The sequence below is a fragment of the Simochromis diagramma genome, unplaced genomic scaffold (genome assembly GCF_900408965.1).
Source record: "Simochromis diagramma unplaced genomic scaffold, fSimDia1.1 OVJJ01000433.1, whole genome shotgun sequence".
NCBI classification, from domain to species: Eukaryota; Metazoa; Chordata; class Actinopteri; order Cichliformes; family Cichlidae; genus Simochromis; species Simochromis diagramma.
The window spans coordinates 1,963,650-1,969,258 of NW_024387031.1; the positions used below are offsets into that span (position 1 = coordinate 1,963,650).

The 5,609-nt window shown below is 40.4% G+C and overlaps 1 long non-coding RNA gene across 1 annotated transcript; it reads left to right on the plus strand.

The window, feature by feature from the left end:
- Nucleotides 1–1,138: 1,138 nt before the first annotated feature.
- LOC120740734 lies at nucleotides 1,139–4,100 on the plus strand. Its single transcript, XR_005697477.1, has 3 exons — nucleotides 1,139–2,114; nucleotides 3,606–3,920; nucleotides 4,087–4,100. It is a non-coding gene; the product is annotated as an uncharacterized LOC120740734 (long non-coding RNA).
- Nucleotides 4,101–5,609: the final 1,509 nt, after the last annotated feature.

Genomic DNA, 5,609 nt, shown 5'->3' on the forward strand with positions numbered 1-5,609 from the left:
CTGCTGTTTTTTTAAGATCCTTATTTATCTTATAGCCTAGCCTTCAGTTCATCCACTGTCTGACACAAACTCTTCTGATTGGCTGACGATTAAAAGTCTGAACAGCAGGTGGGTGAGATGTCTGTGCTAATCTGAGTACCAGTGCTTGTGGTTGGTGGGAACATAGGGACATTTGCTATCACTGACATAATCCTTTTTTATGGTCTATGTTCACTCACCGACCTGTTATGTACAGCTTGCAAAAACTGGGTTAGATCCCCCTTTACCTTGAAAACTCCCTTAATTCTTAGTGTTATAGGTTAAGCAAGGTTCTGGAAACAGTCTTTTGGGCTACAGTAAAATGATAGCATCGCTCAGTTGCAGTAGATTTGTCAGTTGCACATCCCTGGTGCAAATCTCCCAGTCCACCATATTCCTAAGGTGCTCTATTGGATGGAGAACTGGTGACCACAGTAACAAAGTAACTGTGGACTCATTGTCATGTTCAAGAATGGATCAATTCTTAAACATGACAATAAAATAATGGGTGCATTATCTGGCTTGATACAACAGAATAATGCTTAAAAGCCGGCCATAAAAAATGGAAAAACTGTGTTCATAAAGGAATGTATGCAGTCAGGAACAAGACCCAGGCAGATTGTGACACTCAAATGATGCAGGGGCCTAAAGTGTCCAAAAAAAAATCCCTTCACCTATACAAGCCAGAATTGATCCACGATTTCATGTTGTTTACTCCAAATTCTGGCCCCTGAGTCTTGATTTCTGGTGCTGAAGGTTCCATCACTTTTTCTTTTTCAGACAATTTTCGGTAAACCGTAGAAATGATTGTGTGGGAAAAAACCCAGTAGAGCAGCAGTTTCCGAAATAATCAGACTAGCCTGTCTGACACCAATAAATATGGCACATTCAAACTCACTTAAATCTGCTTTCTTCCCCATTCTGAAGCGCAGTTTGAATTTGAAGCTGTCTTGACAGCATCTACATGCCTGAAGTTTAGTTTCCTCCTTCATAAGAACTAGTGAAGGAATATTTCTATAACACACCTGTTTGGCTATTTGGAGTCCCTGAACTAGTTCTATCCACCTAGTTTGTAGTGTTTGTACTACCCATTGGATTTAGGTTTCAATTTTGACAAGAGGAATTCAGGCATTTCGTTAGTGTGTTAATATACTGGGTTACTTTGTGACTGTGGTTTGTACCTGTAACTGTGATGAATGTAGCTTACTAACCAAAACTGCTAGCATTAATAATGAATAATGAAATAATATTCGCTTATATTTTATTAATAAGGACTCGGTACTGAGGACTGCATTTGGCCACAGGTATAGAAGATAGCAAATATTATTCCTTTTTGAAGAATTCAGTTCTTTCAGATGTAAATCGCCGTCTGATAAATGTGTTACTAGTATTACGCAAGGTAAACTAGAAAAGTAGTATTTGAATAACCTGCATCCTTAAAACTTTGCTTATTCGACCCATATAGCACTGAAGCAAAGGCCAGATGGCAAAATTGGCTAGAGAGGCAAAGACGAACTATAAATATAGCTCCTGACATGGTCAAACCAAAGAATGCTAAACCACTAAAGCCTTTTGCCACCCTTGGAAGAAAGAACTGCAATCAAATATGTGCCATAACTAGAGTCTTTTAAATGGCTGTCGAAGAAATTAGGCTCACGCTTTCCAGAATTGTTTTGATTCAGCCACATGGTTTCAGCCACGGTTTTCCGAGAATGATCAGCTTGTTTAAGATTGTGCCAGAGTGCATTTTAGTCTGGAATTTGGTTAGGCCACTCTAAAATGGGTGGATTTGCTACACTCAAAAAAATCAACTAGGGCATGTGTTTGATTAACAAAGTAGTAATATGTTTACATCACATGAAGAAATCATTTTTATGCTCATTAAATGATTCATTCTTTTTGTTGAATATAAATCAAAGAAAACTTTGATGAGTTAAATTCGTTCATGGCAATCCAATGAGAATGAGGTCCATCAAACCAACGGCTCTGATAGCGTCATGTATTGCGCATGCTCCACGCCCACCGGATGCGGAAAGGTCCATTGAGAAGTTAACGAGCGCACGTGGAGTTACTTCTTTGGCATACCTGATAGTGAGGTAAGTAATATTTCTTGATATATTTATTTAGGTTAGTGGTGTGAGATCTAAATACTAGTAGTTAAAAATTTTTACCTGTGTAGTGTGGAGATTTAGAGGAGTTTTATATATAGCAGGGAGGTTGTAGACCCAAACATTTTTCAAATGTAAGTCGGTGAATTTGATTTTTTTTTTAAAAACTTAACCGGAGTCGCTAATTGTTGCAACAGAGCAAAAACTGATGAGGTTATTTTGGTAAGTTTGGTTTTTTTTTTTTTGTTTCTGTCAATTTTGAATGAGGTGTGTTTCATGGTTATCTGCGTGGGTAGGACTGTTTTTCTTCTCTGGAGTTAGCTAACTTTGAAGAGCGGGAAAGCCGCGTAGAGCCGTAACGTCTTCGCATATAGCTCCGTGAATGACAGGTTACTTTCTGCTTAACCGGAGTTGGTGATTGTTGGTAGTAGTGGTAAGACTGACCGACATGGTTTGGGTGATTTTATGAGTGTTTTATGATGCTCTATCTAAAATTCCTGTTTTTGTCAGTGGAGTTTAGTCGCGGGCAACTGCATTAACTGGATTGATGAAAGGTTTAATTCAACTAAACCAGCGTTTAGGGGAGTTAATAACAAGGAGTAAGATAAAATCTGTCACAATAATTGCATGTGCATTTTCTTTTTTTGTAATATATTCACTTAGTTTTTGAATTCAGAATGATTTAGGTGGGTAATTGTTCGGGTTATAGTTTCTCTGGTGCTCTGCATTAAGGCTGACTAGCGGTGCGTTCACACCGAACGCGATAGACGCCCCTAGCTGATCGCGTGCACATTTGCACCTCGAAGCGCGTCCAGCATGAACTGGTCGAGCTCTAAGATATGCAATTTTCACGCGTATGAAGAAGAGATCTGGGAGGAAGTAGTGCCAGACGGTATGTTATTAAAATGGCAGCTGTCAATCTAGCGTTTGAAGAAAGAGTCTCCCTTCTCTATTTGCTGTGGAGAGCAGAGCAGTGCGTAAAGGACGTCCTCACCGTACCTGGGTCCATCAGGTCTTCCACAAGCGTGAGCAGTTTGGTGAGTTTCACCACTTGCTCCAGAAGCTGCGTCTGGATGACGGCCGCTTTCAGCTGTACCACCTTCTGTCCCTTGCCGAGTTTGAGGAGCTGCTGTCCCGCAGATTTTACCAGCTCGAGCAGTAGACGTGATAAGCGCGAATGCACAAAATGCACCACACAAACTGCAGCGCGTATTTTACTTCGCGCTTCAAAGGCGTCAGTCGTGTGAATTAGGCAGAAAAGCGTTTTCTCAATGCAAATCTGCTTTCGAAGTTTAGCTGGACCCCCAGTCGCGCTTCATCATGCTCCTCCATTGACTTTACATGTAAACCTGAAGCTCTGGTCGCATCTATCGCGTTCGGTGTGTACGCACCGTAACAGTCTTCACATTTCACAGTATGTAGATATTAACACAAATTTGTCAGAGTAATAACTTTGTTTTAATTAATTTCTCTCCCCAGAAATACATCACAAAGGTGTTGGTAAATTCACTAAAGAACAAGGCCCAAGACAAAAGTCAGGCAGCATTGAATGTGAAAAAGCCTAGAAGAGCAGAAGTCAATTACTGTCCGCAGTATCCAAAAGGAGAAACCACTGACAGTCTGGAAAAAGAGAGAATTGCACTGCTTTCAGAGGTTCAGAAGAGAAACAATGACAATATAGTGACAATGAAAATGCAGAAGACTTTTTCGTACAGAAGGCAAGAAGTTATTCAAGGACAGCCCTTCATTGCAGATTTTAAAAGCAGATGGCCAGCTCTGTTCACTGAGAAAGAGGTGCATGTCCTATATGTCTAGCTTTATGTCGCAAGAGTGTGTTTATGGTTGACCAGTTATTTCTTGCTTCACTAATATTGACATAACATAGTGATAAAACAGCTAATAATTCCTGGTATGTCCTTCCTCTGGTGCATATTGTAAGTGCATTGTTCATGTTTTTCAGATTGACAAGGAATTCCGCTGCTATCTAGATTCTTTTATGAGCTAGACTTGTACACTCCACGCATGATGGAGCTCTTTCGAGGCAAAGGTGGGGTGGCTGGCAGAAAAATGAGACACATCATGGTGGCCATCTCCAAGGTGGGTTAGATCTGTGCTTAAGAACTTTTTATGCCCATAATCTGGCAATTTTATGAGCAAAGATATCTATACATATGGTAGGCAAAAGTCCTAAGAGGTTTTCATATTTTATACAAATTATATAAGCATCAGTCTTATATTAATAAGTAATTGATAAAATCGTATGATTAATTTTGATCAAAATGAAAAAAAAACACCCCAAAAAAACCATTAGTGTTTAGTTGCCTCATTTTGTGTCTGATTTGGTTTAGACAGATGTTTCGAGGTGGCTGTAGCTCAGGTGGTAGAGCAGGTGAGCTACTAACCAGAAGCTTGGCGGTTTGGTCCCAAGCTCCTCCAGTCTGCATGCCAAATATCCTTGGGCAAGATACTAACCCCATGTTGCTCACCGATGCGTTCATCGGAGTGTGAATGTGTATGAATGTTAGACAGTAAGCACTAAACCCGGTGGCACCAGTGTCCGGCAGCCTCGCCTCTGTCAGTGCGCCCCAGGGTGGCTGTGGCTACAATGTAGCTGCCATCACCAGTGTGTGAATGGGTGGATGACTGGATATGTAAAGTGCTTTGGGGTCCTTAGGGACCAGTAAAGTGCTATATAAATACAGGCTATTTAAACAGTTTAGAAAAAGTGATTGGGTGAATGAATTGTTGTATAAAGGCAGCTTTGAGTGCTCCGAGTAGAAAAACGCTATATAAGAACCAGTCTATTTACCATGTGGCCTTTTGGACTCTTCCAAACTAAGTATTCCTTTTTCAAACTGCTGCCTAAAAGCTAAATATTGTCATTATGGATTCCCTTTTTTCTTAGGATGACACAATACATACAAGACGAGCATGCATCCTGAAGTCCTTGTGTGTTTACCTGAATGAAGACCATGAGAAACTTGTGAAGGAATATATGGTCAGTTACATTCACAAGTTGTTCTGTTTTATGTAATTTGCTCCAGGAGTTATGGGTAATTTCGATATATGAAATGGTAAAATGTGACACCACGTGTGAATAAAAGATATTGCAATTGGTCCTTGTTTTGTTGAATTCCTTTTTTTTTTCATATCTAGACTCAAACAAATGTATTATTATATTTTACGTCACAGAACACTGAGGCCAACACTGAAGCCATGGAACAAACTGTGATGGGAGTGTATGTCATACATCAGGAGGGTGCGGAGCCTGGAGATGACCCAGAGAACATCGGTGTCCTGATTGAAGGCGTGGAGGTTCTCACTGGTTTGAGGAGCATTGCAATTGCTTGTGCTCTGTTATTTGGACTGATATACTGTCTGAACCTAAGCTACCCACCGGAGCTCAAATGCACTTTTGAAGTCTTGCAAAAGATTATCATGAAGCTGGATGGACAGAGGTTGTCATCTAAGGCACAGTTCCTA